Source organism: Chlorocebus sabaeus, chromosome 11 (assembly GCF_047675955.1).
Source record: "Chlorocebus sabaeus isolate Y175 chromosome 11, mChlSab1.0.hap1, whole genome shotgun sequence".
NCBI lineage: Eukaryota > Metazoa > Chordata > Mammalia > Primates > Cercopithecidae > Chlorocebus > Chlorocebus sabaeus.
Window position 1 is genome coordinate 65663837 of NC_132914.1, and position 16155 is coordinate 65679991.

General features: G+C 39.9%; 1 long non-coding RNA gene across 3 annotated transcripts in view; it reads right to left on the reverse strand.

The window, feature by feature from the left end:
- The window catches only part of LOC140712778 (uncharacterized), a 72263-nt gene extending 63732 nt beyond the window's left edge, over nucleotides 1-8531 (reverse strand). For all 3 annotated transcript variants that reach the window (XR_012094531.1, XR_012094533.1, XR_012094532.1), the window contains exons 1-2: nucleotides 8017-8531; nucleotides 3420-3605 (exon numbers count right to left, since the gene is read on the reverse strand). This is a non-coding gene — a long non-coding RNA (uncharacterized lncRNA). The remainder of the gene's footprint in view (nucleotides 1-3419; nucleotides 3606-8016) is intronic.
- Between the last annotated feature and the right edge of the window lie 7624 nt (nucleotides 8532-16155).

Consider the following 16155-nt stretch of genomic DNA (forward strand, 5'->3'; position numbering starts at 1 on the left):
TATTTGTTCCTTGGGGTAAAGTCAGACATTGTTATCTTGGCTTGTATAGCTCTCTGTGGTTTCTCTCCCAAGCCTCATCCCTTCTACTGCCATGAACAAGAACTTTGCAGAACCTCCTGAATTACTTTCATTTGTTGTCAGACCCTCACTCTTTCTCCCAGGCCCTTACTTCCCTTCTCTGACACCTAAGTTTAGGCAGGATCTCCTAGTTACACCTTCTGACAACTCCATGCTAATGTATTATCCTATAAATATTAGATAACATCTGTTTCCTGCTAGGATCTACTCTCCAAGGGCAGGGTCCATATCTGCTTTGTTTATTGCTATATTGTCATCTATGGCACAGTTATGAATAATTGAATGAATGCTGGCGGACATCTGGGTTCCAAACTGTCCAACTTCATGATATATAAGGCAACAATTGCTTCTTCAGTTTATGTATCAGTCAGGGTTTGACATGAAAAACAGAACCAGCAGCAGATTTTTTGTTTTTGTTTTTGTTTTTTAATCTATCCATTGATTTTTTACAAATAATTATCTTACACAACTGCAGGAGCTGGCTAAGCAGGCCTGACATCCACAAGACAGGTAATCAGAAAGGGAAAGTCATAAGCAGGCTAGACTACCACAAGGATGAGCTCAGTGATGAAGATGTCATGCAGAAGCCAGGGCTCTTAGTCATGGAGCTATACACACACATTTAACCCAAGAGTCAGTGAAACTGGAAGTACACACATCTGGAAGGTAAAGCAATTATAGACCTAGCTGCTGCTTTACACCAACAAGGCAAATCAGCAGAGCAGCATGAATGTTTTTGTCCCAAAATGTAGAAAAGTTCTACAACTTTCCTTCTGCTCTACTACTTGGAATCTCTGACCTCAGGGAGGGTATAGATCAAGCTTATCCAAATCACTTTATTTTGTTGTTGTTGTTCTGTTTTGTTTTGTTTTGTTTTGTTTTAGGCTTTTAGCAGCTTGAAGCCATAGTTTTTAGTTTCTGTCTCTAGTAACAAGCAGAAAAGAGGGATGAGGAAGGGGCTTTTCTGGCCCAATGAGAAATAGAAACTAAGAACCCATGACTGTACTCTCTCCCTTGGTCTGATCTAGAATCTAATTTTAAAAAACTTTTGACTGATTAAGTCACCTAGAATAACATGTCATTTGACTAACTTAAAGTCAACTGATTAGGGACTTTACAGCTGCAAAATTCCTTCCCAGCAGCACCTAGATTAGTGTTTCAATAATTAGGAGAAAGTACATGTGTGCTACAAAGTGGCTGCTGCCTCGTTTCCATCTTCCAAATTTTGCAAGAGACTCTCCTTGTAGACCACCCTAGTCAGAAACATACTAGAAAGGGAGTTCTGGGGGATGTGACTTATCCAAGCCAAAGCAGACATACCATGAAACTATCACAGGTCACATCATATAACTACCTCTTTAACCTTGAATGAAAGAAATTAATAACAGAAACCAGTGATATTCAGGAGTAGGGGAAACCACTTTGTTATAGAAATAGTGCTGATTCTGCAGATGCAAAGGAAAAGAGCAAATCTGGATAAGAGGGCGGAGCTAACAACCTTAGAGGAGCATGCTTCCAAGAAGTAGAGGAGGTATAGGGGAGCTCTTACAGCCAGAATGGAAGTGATAAGCATGTATTCCTATCAAAGATGGGGAAACTTCATTCCAAGACAAGCTGGAATGTAGGTGTGTACCAACACACATTTGTTAAAGAACTGATAAATCAATGAACAAAAGAATAACTGCCTCTGTAAGCTTAAGCCCTGTGCTGAACTATAGAGGTAAGGTGATATCTTAGTCTGTTCAGGCTACTAGGACAAAATACCTTAAATGGGTAATTTATAAATAACAGAAAAGTATTGCTTACAGTTTCCGGAGGCTGGAAAGTCTAAGATCAAGGTGACAGCAGATTTGGTGTCTGGACTTGCTCTCTGCTTCAAAACTGATGCCTTCTTGTTATATTACCAAATGGCAATAAGGGCAAGGCACCTCTTTTAAGAGGACACTGTTTTGGTTAATAATGAGTGTCAACTTAATAGGATTGAAGGAGGCAAAGGATTAATCCTGGGTATGTCTGTGAGGGTGTTGCCAAAGGAGATTAACATTTGAGTCAGTGGGCTGGGAAAGGTAGACCTACCCTTAATCTGGGTGGGTACCATCTAATCAGATGCCAGCTCAGCCAGAATATAAAGCAGGCAGAAAAATGTGAAAAGGCTAGACTGACCTAGCCTCCCAGACTAAATCTTTCTCCACTGCTGGATGTTTCCTGCCTTCAAACATTGGATTACAAGTTCTTCAGCTTTGGTATTTGGACTGGCTTCCTTGTTCCTCAGCTTGCAGACAGCCTAGTATGGGACTTTGTGATCGTATGAGTTAATACCACTAAATAAACTATATAAACTTGATAAAATTTAAAAAATATATATATATACACATACATATATATACACACACACACACACATATATATATATATATATATATATAAGCTCTGTCCCTCTAGAGAACCCTGACTAATATAGGCACTGAACCATGACTTAATCACTACCCAAAAGGGCTCACCTCTTCATACTATTACATTGGGTATTAGGTTCCAACATATGAATTTGAGGGGGGCACTAACATTTAGACCATAGCAGATGGTAAATAAGACATATTGTCCTCACCTTATGGAGGTTCCTTAAGGGTGGAAGGGATGGAAGATACACAAGGATCAAACAGTTCAAGCTACAGGCCAAGGTTTCTCTTCAGAAAGATGGCTTGACTGAGAGAAAGCAAATTGGTGTTCATCAGTCTTTTAGTGGGTGCTAGATACTTCCTTGTTGCCATTTCTGCATTGCCAGAGCCACACACACACACACAGACACACACACGCACACACACACACAACACAATAGACTTTGTACAGCTTCCAGTGCAAAATTAGAAACCAGAGCTGAACACCTAGTTGACAGTGACAATATGGTGATTATAAAAGCCTAAGTATGACATGTCTTGAATAATCAATGATTGAATCATGTGCCTTTAAGCTTAGCCTATACCAAATGCCTCTAGGAAAGGTTATTTAAAAAAAGAAAAAAAAAAAAACCTCAGAATGTGCTCACTGGCTTACAGTGATTGAGTTATGCTGTAGGCTATGGTAACTTCTTTGCAGTGCTAAAAATAGATGAAGGGCAGATCAGTCACCCTGGGGAATTTTATCTGCCTCATTTATGCATCCAGAGATGCTGCTTACATAAAGCTGAAATAAGCACAACCAAAAGGGCACCAAGAAAGACAAATAAAAGGTGACGATTCAAATAGAAACCAAGAAAACAAGCAAGCAGTCAACAGCAAAGATCAGAACCGGTCCCTGTTGTAAAGATCCGAACAAGAATTCGGCCTGTGAAGATGGTACAGTACCTTGAACTTTCTGGTATCTTCTAAGAGGCAAATTTAGAAACTTCTTCCTGGAGAAAGCCACAGTCTCCAGCTGTTCTTGCTCTACACATTTAGGCATGGACCCTTGCCACAGCATCTCAAGAATTTACACTTCACTCTGGCAGAGCGCTCTCTGACTCTTCCTGGAGATACTGGCTCCTTCTTAACCTGCAGGCAGAGCACCAGAAAGTTAATCAAGAACCATGTAAAAATGTGACTCAGGCAACTCACAGACAAGCAAGGACCTCCAGGCAGAGCACCAGAAAGTCAATCAAGAGCCATGCAAAAATGTGACTCAAGAAACTCAGAGTTAGGCAAAGAAACTGAACATTTCAAGAGTTCCCCTTGGCCAAGTTTACACCAAATCATTTTTATTAAGTGAGTGGTTTTTAAAGGAAATCATTTATCATAAGGTTGCAGAAAAGGTCTGTTCCTTGTCTCTAGCTGCCGTGGAGATGGTCAAGGGGTGGCTAGAGGTGTATCTAAGAGACTGGAAATTCAATTCATGGTCAAATCCATCAGTGTTTTAAAACATTCTAAAAAACCGAACAGCACCATCTGTAAGGACTGCATCATTTGCGAAATTTCTTGCTAAATCAGCTGGCCAAATGCAAAGCCAATTGCTTTGGCTTCCGTACAACACCATGCTGCAACCGGGAAGTATTTTAAGTGGATAATGAGTAGTCTCTTCTCTCAATGACTACGTTCAAATAACATCGACTGCCTGTAATATGCAAAGTTCCTAGTCAAGGCTGCCTTAGGAACTCCTGCCCCTTAACTTGAGGCTTTAATCTGTATGAGGGAAAATATCCCTCTTCTCCAGTGATGTTTAAGAAATCAATTCCCTAGCAATGGCCCAATACACTTTCCAGCTCATACACAGACATGTAAAACTGTGCACACACAGAAACACCCAAATGCACACCATTCGCACTAGTTCTGAGATATGCAAGGCTTACCCCTTACATCCAAGAATGGCTGCCAAGTTTTTCCTTTATTTAGTTATAATACCTCCTCTAAAATTATTTGGGTACCCAAAATGGCCTTTTTGTGTGAGGAAACACACATAAGAAATACCTCTCTGCCTTTTTCCCCTGAAAAATATAGTTATCTATGGAAAATGTGCGTGCTCTCTCTCTCTCTTTCTCTCTGTCTCTCAGATAAAAGTGGCAAAGCAGATGGAAGCTCCTTCTGTGAAGAAATCAAATTCTATACTCCTTATATCCAACCTCCATTACTCTATTTTTGTCATTTAAGTTATATAGTAGATACGCAATAAATGCTTCATTATTTCACTCATTAAGTTGGCTTCTCCCTCAAGGTACTTTAGAACTTTGGTACCCAACAGCAGCTCTGGGATTATGAGCTTATCAGAAATGCAGACACTCTGGTCCCACCCTAGCCCCCTTTGAATCAGAATCTGCATTTTAACTAGATTTCTAAGAGATTTGTAAGCACATCCAGGTTTGAGAAGCACTGTTTTGGAATACACCTTAATTCTTTTTTTCTTTTTAGTTTTGGTTTGTTTTATTTTTTTTAGTTTTGGTTTGTTTTTTTTAGACTTAGGGAATACAAATACAGTTCTGTTACACGGATATATTGTGTAGTGGTGAAGTCTGGGCTCTTTGTGTACCATCACCCGAATACTGTACATTGCACCCAGTAGGTAATTTCTCATGCCTCATCCCCACTCCCACCCCACCCTCCCATCTTTTGGAGTTTCCATTGTCTATTATTCCATTCTGTATGTTCATTACATATTGATTTTTATACTGTTACTACTAGTCTAGCAAGTTCTGTCTCTCCGCAAAGATCATGTCTTGCCATGGGGGACACTCTTCTAGAGGATGGTGATTATGAGCTGATGCTATTGGGCACTAACCGTGTGCCACGAGTGGAGAGGGCACATGGTTAACATGAGAAAGATTTACTTAGTTAGTAAAAGGTGGAGGTAGGTTGCAACTCAATCTGGCGTCTGGGTCCATGTTTTCCAGGTGCTGCTTCCCTTACTGGGCCCCTGCAGGGTGCAAAACTGTCCCACTTTCTGCAAGGTGTTTGACATCCCCGTCTACCACACACTAACTGCAAGATACCTTCAGAATCACGACAACCTAAGACCTGCCCCCCATGTTTCCAGACACCCATGGGAATGGCGCTGACCACATTAAGAACCACAGTGTCTTGTGTTCATGCAGTAATTTTGAGAAATTAGTTTCCTGGGATTTGTTTCTTTCTTCCAGTGTTTAACCAAATGATAAAAATCCTTTAACTTTTTACATGTTATTTTTCACTTCAATAGAAGGCTATCACTATTGAGGGCCTGCTCTATGCAGACTAAAAGATAAGCTCCTTGCCTCTAGCCACTGACAATTTGGTTAGAGAAATAAGGCCTTAGTAGATGCAATAGCTAAGAAACAGTTCAAGGCACTATAAGATTAAGTCCAGAAATGACCAAAAAGACCTAGATTTATAGTCCGGCTTTGTGCCACTTACTAGTGTGAGCCCAGTGACATTCTGTAAGCCTCTTTTTCCCTACCTGTAAAACAGGGGTATCATTAAACAATGCACATAAATTGCCACCATAGTACGTAAAGCATGAGATATACTTAATAATGTTAGCCATATCCACCAATCGCCACCCTCTCTGAATCAGGAAGAAATAGGACAAAAATGGGATAGAGAGAGGATGTGCACAGAGAATAGACAGCATTCTGGGCAGGAGGCACAGCCAAGCAAAAGTGTGGTGTCAGGAATGTGCATGCCTATGGCAGAAACTTACAGGACTCTCGGACTGGAAGAAGTCAAGGGTTCCAGTCAAGGAGTTATGAGAAGTGAACACATTAAAATAAAGATAAGTTTGCATTTGTTATGTGGACATGGAATCTCCTGGGGATTTTTTTGAATTTCTTCAGTATCATGACTTTCAAATACAGAAGAAATGCAAGCCTGCACAAAAGAAAATGAAGGAGCTTTCTAGCCATTCCCCCAGGGCTTCCCACACCAATGAGCATGGCTGCATCTATTACCAATCAATGTCTTTAAGAAGCCTGAAGAAATAAATGCGTAGCACTGCTGTGGGACATATTTTTAATTCTTATTTAAATTCAAACCTGCCATCTAATTTATTTTCACTTTCAGTAAATGCTTTTTAAGCTTCTCAGACTTGAGCTAAGTCATACAGCCGATAAATAGGATAAACCTACAGGAATACACTTAGATCTTATGAAGTCTGCAAAATTGAATGAAGTCAACAACTTCAGCACGAATGGACCTAAAATGGCCAAGAAGCTATTGCTACTACTACTGTGTTAAAATCGCTTGCTGGAGCATTCTTGCTCATTAGGAAAAGTACTATCACACCCAGCAGAAAAGAATAATTAGCAAATCAACTAATTAAGGCAGTATCGACACTCCTCTTGTCACCCAATCACTTCTTTGTTGTAAATAAGCCTACTTGCTTACATTAAAGTCATTAGCTCTTCATATGTAAATAATAATGCCCTTCAATTTAAACTGATTAGATATCTGCAAACAAACTTCAGTCCACTCTGATCTGGCCAGGATAGGGAAAACAAAGAGCATTATTGTCTTACTTAACCTAGTACATTCAACGCAACTGTATGAAGCTTCCAAATTCATTAATATCCAAATTCACCTTCCCTCCTGGACATTAGCCAGAATTCTATCTTTAGTTATAACACACACTATACTAAACAAATACTATAGTCATTAAAGAAACCACCCATTTCCTTCCCCCTAAGTTCCAGGAAGCCATGTTATTTCTGCAAACCAGTTTCTATTTGCTGACTATTCTCCAGGGCTTTTAAAAGCAAATAAAATGTACCGGAAGCTGTTTTCCAAATGACAACGAAGAACACATCTCCTACTCTCTCTTCTCCCCCAATGGGAAAAAACAAATAAACAAAAAAAAAAAAATGTGAGTGTTTGTGTGTATTTAAAGCATATACATTTAAGGTCTTGTAAATCCTGAAAGATTGAAAGCCCCACAGTGTCCTGAAAGGAAATGTTTGAAGAAACTTCTCAAGTCTCTAAAGTTAGTTGGATCCTTTGCAACACTCACCTCTCATTTTGGCTCCTATAATTATCCCCTTTAACTTAATGTTTATTTTTATATCTCTTCCCATCTGTCCTCATACCACTTTGTTTACAGCTGGTTTAAAAAAAAAAAGTTTATATTTACATATGTTCAATTCTGTCTTCATTTTAACTTCTCAGCTTCCCCCGCCCCATTTACCCTGGTGGGTTTGTTTGTTTGCTGTTTTAATTTCTTTATCATTGTCATTCTTCAGTCTAAACAGGATGAATTATCGATATAATCCCCAGCAAACAACTTCTTAACCACTTCCCACTCCTGAACCTTTAGTTTGTATTAAAGCACGAAGATATGTGTCAACCAAGAGTCCCATATAGATCATTTCATCATGGGAGGCAGGGGGTTGGGAGAGGGGAGGAAATGAGACTTATTTTCATCCTGTTTGGATCCAAGACAAATATTTTATGTCACCCAAAAGGGAGCCAAGACAAGACAGAGCCCCATAGTAATTGTCCACACTCTAACCTTTCCCGTCTCCCTTCTTGTCCTTCACGAATACCTCCCAGCAGGCCAGATTATTTTGTTAGAGAAGCTCCAAGCTGCCTACAGCCCTGTAACAGGATAAAAGCTCTAGCAAAGTTTATGCAACAGACACTTATTTCCCTCACATCTCCCCTTCCTGTTCCTCAGATGATGCCCTTCACTTCCTGTCCAGGTCAGGTTCCTGTGCGGGAGGGCCACCCCAGGGTGCACTTCCTGCCTTCTAGCTAGTTTCACTGTCTGTGACCTTAAAGCCCAGCCTTCCCCATGGGCTCCTGTGCTTTTCCACCCATCACATTATTCTTTTTACCTCTTGTTTGCTTTTTACTCCTTCCAAAGTATCTCCTAGACCTGGAGTTCTCTCCCAGCTCCTTGCCTACACACCAATCTCACCCTTTCTTAAAACCACATTTCTCCCAGCAGTCACTCGGTAACTAAAGCCAATCAGGATTTTTGATATCCCGTCAACCTTGGTTTGTTCTACCAACTTCATCGTGAAACTGACCGCCACCTGCCGCAGGATTCTGTCTTTTAAAGGCCTAGAACCACACACTTAACTAGGAATATTTGATATCTGAATTATGCTGCTTATCAAACCAAAGTCATGCTTTTGTTTTTGGGGGGGTTTTGTTTGTTTTACACTAAGCAAGACTATACCCTACTGGCTACCTCCTCTGACCCCCTAGGTTAGATTAGTTCCTATAGTTATTCTTTTACTCATAATCCACTTTACTTTTTGTTGTTGTATTTATGTATTTTGTTAGTATACTATGTGTAATAAATAGTTTGTCTAATTTTCAGTTTAGGTAAGTTTTTCCTCCATCAACCTATAAACGTGTGAATTTATGAGGGGTTGGGGGAGCCAGGTGTTTCCTTGTCAAGCTGTCTCCCTTTCCTTCTCTTCTGCCTTCATTATTGTTCTGTTGCCAGCACAAAAACAGGCCTGGCACATATTAGTTGATCAATAAATATATATTAAATGATGTGTATTCTCACCCTATTTAAAAACTGGATAAATAATAAACACATGCATACATACATACTGAATGAATGGTACCACCACCCTTCCCCCACCCCCAGTCTTCTCCTTTCAGCACAACATCTGGTCCTCCCCTCCAACCATGGCAGCAGGCCGGCCGTGCTAGGACCAGAGAAGCATATGCCATACCCCTTGTTGAGCCCATGAATACTTTTGAGGTCTTTCCTGAAACAGTGTTCAGGGTACCATCATGGTGGTAAGCCTGGCTTTAGCTGAAACAATGCATCTTTCTTTAAAATTCTTCATTTTTTAAAAAAAACCCATGTATAGAAAAAACAGTGTCTTCAATAAATGGTGCTGGGAAACTGGATATCCATATGCAGAAGAATGAAACCAGACCCCTATCTCATCATATGCGAAAATCAAATCAAAATGGATTAAAGACTTAAATCTAAGACCTCAAGCTATGCAACTACTACAAGAAAACATCTGTGAAACTCTCCAGGACATTAATCTGGGCAACAATTTCTTGAGTAATACCTCACAAGCATAGGTGACCAAAGCGAAAATGGACAAATGGGATCACATCAAGTCAGAAAGCTTCTGCACAGCAAAGGAAACAATCAACACAGTGAAGAGACAATCCCCAGAATGGGAGAAAATATCTACAAACTACCCATCTGACAAGGGATTCATAAGCAGAACACGTAAGGAATTTAAACAACTCTACGGGAAAATATCTAATACTCTGATTTTAAAATGGGCAAAAGATTTTGAATAGACGTTTCTCAAAAGAAGACATACAAATGACAAACGGTTATAAGAAAAGTGCTCAAAATCATTGATCTTCAGAGAAACGCAAATCAAAACTACAATGAGGTCAGGCATGGTGACTCACACCTATAATCCCAGCACTTTGGGAGGCCAAGGCGGGCGGATCACTTGAGGTCAGGAATTTGAAATCAGCCTGGCCAACATGGTGAAACCCCATCTCCACTAAAAATACAAAAATTAGCCCAGTGTGGTGGTGCATGCCTATACTCCCAGCTACTTGGGAGGCTGAGGCAGGAGAATCCTTTGAACCCGGGAGGCAGAGTTTGCAGTGAGCCGAGATTGCATCACTGCACTACAGCCTGGGTGACAGAGTGAGACTCTGTCTCAACAACAACAACAACAACCTACAATGAGATATCATTTCACTCCAGTTAAAATGGCTTTTATCCAAACACAGGCAGTAATAAATGCTGGCAAGAATGTGGAGAAAAGGGAACCCTCATACACTGTTGGTGGGAATATAAATTAGTACAAATACTATGGAGAACAGTTTGGAGGTTCCTCAAAAAAACTAAAACTAAAGCTATTATGTAACCCAGCAATCCCACTGCTGGGCATATACCCAAAAAGAAAGGAAGTCAGTATACCAAAGAGATATCAGCACTCCCATGTTTATTGCAGCACTATTCACAATAGCCAAGACTTGGAACCAACCTAAGTGTCCATCAGTACATGAATGGATAAAGAAAATGTACTTATACGCAATGGAATACTATACAGCTGTAAAAAAAGAATGAGATCCTGTCATTTGCAACAACATGGATGGAACTGGAGATGATTATGATAAGTGAAATAAGCCAGGCACAGAAAGACAAATATCACATGTTCTCACATATGGGATCTAAAATAAAAACAATTGAACTCATAGAGATAGAAAGTAGAAGAATGGTCACCAGAGGCTGGGAAGGGTAGTTGGGGGAAGGGAGGGAAGGTGGGGGTGGTTAATGGGTACCAAAAAAGAATGAATAAGACCTATTATGTGACAGCACAAGAGGGTGACTACAGTATATAATAATAATTTAATTGTACACTTTAAAATAACTAAAAGTATAATTGGATTGTTTGTAACACAAAGGATAAATACTTGAGGAGACAGATACCCCATTTTCCATGAAGTGATCATTATAATACTGCTTGCTGGTATCAAAACATCTCATATGCCCTATAAATATATACACCTACTACGTACCCACAAAAATTAAAAATTGAAAAAATATTCCTTTATATCTGCTCTCTACACCACCAGCACATTATATAATCTGATACCTCTGGGCTCTGTGGTGACTGATTTTGACATATATACAGGAAGTTCTTCTTCAAACATGAGTAGAAGTTGGTGAAAGATTAGTTTTTTGCTTTTACTTTGTAGAAGCCATTAATGTGGGGTGTATTGCATAATAATAAATTATTCAGTTTATAAATCTAGAGAAATTAGTCCATCATGATCAATACCTCTAAGTGAATTGGTATGTGGGATTCCATCTTCATAATATAATTAGCTTTAAAATATTCAAATTAAGGGAAGCTAAGATCACTGTGAAAAGTACTGAGTCTCCTGATTTCTAAGTAGGAGAATACTGCATTTTGGTCTTAATACTAATACATCTAAATTACATTATTTCCCACTTAGTTACAAATTTCTTTCCTTTTTTTTTTTTTTTTTTTTTTGAGACAGAGTATCCCTCTGTTTCTCAGGCTGGAGTGCAGTGGTGCGATCTCAGTTCACTGCAACCTCCGCCTCCCAGGTTCAAGTGATTCTCTTGCCTCAGCCTCCTGAGTAGTTGGGATTACAGGCATGTGCCAACACACCTGGCTAATTTTTGTATTTTTAATACAGATAGGGTTTCACCATATTGACAAAGCTGGTCTCAAACTCCTAACCTCAAGTGATACACCCGCTTAGGCCTCCCAAAGTGCTGGAATTACAGGCACGAGCCACCACATCCAGCCCTCACTTAAATACAAATTTCTATAATTTATTTTCATTAAATAATATCTTACTGCTGTTACTAAAGCCCTGGCTATTATTCAATGAATAATGGAAAGCCAGCAAAGGAGGCCGTTTGCTGATGAATTTAAGAGATCCTATCACAGGAAAATTTATTTCGTAAAAAATAAACCATAAATTGTCAGTTTTGAAAACTGTCACCTCTTAACCACAAAGAACTTAACTGGTAACTTTTCTTTCTTATTAAAAACTCTAGATTATCATCTATTCGTATGTCCAACATAAACCATGCCATTTCCTTACACTAATTTTTGTGTTCTACACTTGCAAAGATAATATATTATCTCCTATTTTCAAATTCTTCTGTGCTTGGAGAAGTGATGCTTACATAGCTCATTAAAAGTATACTCAATAAGGGCTGGGTGTGGAGGCTCATGCCTATAATCCCAGCACTTTAGGAGGCCAAGGAGGAAAGACTGTTTAAGACCAGGAGTTCAAGACCAGCCTGAGCAACATAGCAAGGCCCCCACCTCTATCAAAAAACAAAAACAAATACAATTTTTTAAGTATACTCAATGAATTCTTGTTGTTCTAATGCAAGGCTTGTCAACCTCAGCACTACTGACACTTGGACCCGATAATTCTTTACTGTGGGGCCCGCCCTGTGCATTGTAGGATGTTTCATGACAGCCTTGGCCTCTGCCAAGTGGACACCAGTAGCACTCTTCCATTTGTGACAAACAAAAATGTTTACAGACATTACCAAATGTCCTATGTGGGTAGGGGACTAAATTGCCTCCAGTTGAGAATCACTGTTCTTTTGCTTTTTAGGCTTTTGTTGTTGTTGTTGTTGCTTGTTTGTTTGCTTTTGAGGCAAGATCTCATTCTTGTCACACAGGCTGGAATGCAGTGGCTCCATCATGGCTCACTGCAGCCTCAACCTCCTGGGCTCAAGCAATCCTCCCATCTTGGGCCTCCCCATCTCCAGTAGCTGGGTAGCTGGGACTACAGGTACACACCACCACACCTGGTTAATTTTTAAATTTTTTTTTTTTTTTTTTTTTTTTTTTGATAGAGATGTGGTCTCAACTATGTTACCTGGGCTGGTCTCAAACTCCTGGGCTCAAGTGATCCTCCTGCCTTGGCCTCCCAAAGTGCTGGGATTACAGGTATGAGCCACCATGCCTGGACTCCACTGTTTTAATCTATTGTTTTCTTCCAAATAAGAAGACAATAGTAAGTCATTATTTTTATTTTCCACTTTATTCTTTATCAATAATATTTGCAATACTTAATTGAACACATATATACTACACGCCAAGTAAGCACTTCACATTTAGTAATTATCTCATTTAATCCTCACTACCAGGCTATGAGGTAGGTCATATTATCCCCATTTTCAGAAGAGGAAAGTGAGGATTGAGAGGTTAAGTAATAAGTAAGGATACAGGTGGGGAACAACCCCAGGTCCAGCTGACACTAGCACCCATTCTCTTGATCGCTACATCTACCCAGCTCAAAATCTCTAGTCAGGATTCCCAAGTTCTGGTCCCAACGACACCGCTTGCATCTTGGGAAAATTATAAAACTTTCTTGAACCATAATTTTCTCATACCTAAAGTGATATCAATTATAATTTCTATTTCAAAGCATTGGGAGTATTTGATGAAAGAGCACGTAAGTGTGATCAGCTCATATTTAGTTATAAGGTATTGTTATTGTATAAATCAAAGTACATTAATTTTCTGATATATTTTTACTTCAGCAATTTAATTATAAAAGAGAATACTGAATAATTTAAGCAATACTCATAAAGCACCAAAAATAATTGTCTTATCTCCCTGCTGTGCAGGAATGACAAATTGTAAAGAACCACATTATTAAATCTGCAGAACATTTTATAATAATACTTAACTCCCACTCATGTTTCTTTTAATTCCTCTTCTTATAAAACAGATCCAGTGCATTTTTTTAAATTCCTAGAACATAGATTTCTGACCACTCAATATTATGTCCATTTCCTTATATGACTTTACAAAATCATGATTTTAAATGGTACTGTCTCCCTTGTGTACCCTAATTAAGTGTATTGGCAGCAGAAAGTATTCACTTTGCTTTCTCGGACATGGAGTACAGGAATGTGTGCATTTTCCCCTCTGGAATGTGTTTTGCTCTCATAACAGATGAAATACTTGTAAGATAAATTTTAACATAAAAATAAATTATCATCAGTTTTTCTAAAGTGTGGCACAGATGTCCTGATAGCTCAAAGACAAACTCAGGGAGCCAACTTTGGCATTCCAACAGTCCTACTGACCTCCACCCAATGTAAGGTTCCGTCCATCATTACAATATAGAATTACGGCTGTAAATTTCCAAGACTCCTTTGGCGATGGAGGAGCCTTTAGTTCTCTGAATATGTCAGGTGTCTCCATCCCACGTCCATTTCTGTAACGGAACATCAAAATATTAGCTCCATGGGGACCATGAATTGTCTATTTTGTTCATTGCTACCAGGATCTGGAACAAGCATCTAAGATTCAAACCAATTTGAGAGCACACATTAGGTGCCAGACACTTGTTCTACTCAAACTGTTGTTCGGTTTTGCAGTAGTAGGATTTCATGGGGTACCCTTGTAAGAAGGGCCCCCTTACTCACAGTATTTACCATGTCCTGGGTAACAGGCATATTCCTGGATGAATATCTTGGTCCTCATAAAGTCAATCCAACATAGCTTGCATACAAAACATCAGCTGCTTCATCTTGGGTGTTCTACCTGGTTTGTAGAGAGAATTGAACAGCCCCCCATCTTTGGGTAAATACACCTTACAGTGGCTTTTATCCAGACCACCAGGATGCCGGTTTTCTCAGGAATAACCTCCTGTGTGTCTGGATGATGTCTAGTGGTCTGCAATTGTTCCATAGTCAGCTGCAGGTTCTGTATTAATCAAACTTGCTCTTGCACTCTGCAGCATTTAAAACCAAAGAAACTGCCCCTAAATTTGTCACTCTCACAATCCATTTTAGTAAAAGTTTTTTGGGAAGCTGATGACAACTGATCCACAAAATGAGACAACTCCTTCACTCTATACCATTGGCTTAAGTTGTTTTTGGGTTTTATCTCTCCCCCATGTGGTCTACCTTCTTGGTGACCAGAGGATTTAGAGTTACTTTCTCAGCGTACTTTCCCCTTTAGGGGTAGTTTTGAAGCTAGTGACTGAAGCTCAGACCAACCGAAATCTGAGCCTACTGCACCATCAAAGCCCAACCCAGCACTCACACTTTTACTTTCGTTTTAGCTATTACAAATAACAAAAACCACGAGATTGTAGATTTAGGATGCTTGTTATTATTTTGCATAGTCTTACAAATCCAATTGCCAACTCCTTGGAATTTAGGTCTACCACCATTTCAAAATTCCACCAGTAACTTTTACCTTTAGTCTTTTTTCTTTTTTTTTTTTTTTGAGACGGAGTTTCACACTTGTTGCCCAGGTTGGAGTACAGTGACACAATCTCGGCTCACCGCAACCTCCGTCTCCTGGATTCAAGAGATTCTCCTGCCTAAGCCTCCCAAATGGCTGGGATTACAGGCGCACACCACCATGTCCAGCTGATTTTTGTATTTTTAGTAGAGACAGGGTTTACTATGTTGACCAGGCTGGTCTCGAACTCTCAGCCTCAGGTGAAGTGCCCGTCTCGGCCTCCCAAAGTGCTGGGATTACAGGCATGAGCCACCACGCCCAGCCTATCTTTTACCCTTAGTAACTGATCACAACGAGACTGCAGTTTCATACCATGGGTGACTAGGTAGCCATCTAGGGATCAAAGTTTCCTCATTCCCACCCTTTCTTCCTTTCTCTTCCCAAACCAAATATTAGTCAGGGCTGTTCTAGCAAATCCCAAGTTTTCTGACACCAAATGAGTGGGGTTTCTTTCCACCAGAAACCAAATATGTGGTGTCTTTTCCAACAATTCAATTCAATTCTGACACTGACTCCCGGAGTTAGCACCAGACCCCACAGGTTAAGGACTCAGTCCCATAAGATTGTCCTCACTTCAGATGCCAGCTCTCAGTGGAATGCCCAAGCTACCCACATTCCTGCTAGACTGACTATAAATTCAGGGGTTCCCCCGACTCCCCACTGAGATTCAATAATTTGCTGAAATGACTCTCAGTAACCAGAAAAATGCTTTACTTATTGTTACCAGTTTATTACAAAAGGTACAACTCAGGAATAGCCAGATGGAAGAGATGCGTAGGGCAAGGTATGGGGGAAGGGAGGACACAGAGATTCCATGCCCTCTCAGGGTACGCTATCCTCCCAGCACCTCAACATGCTTACCAAACCCCATCATTCGA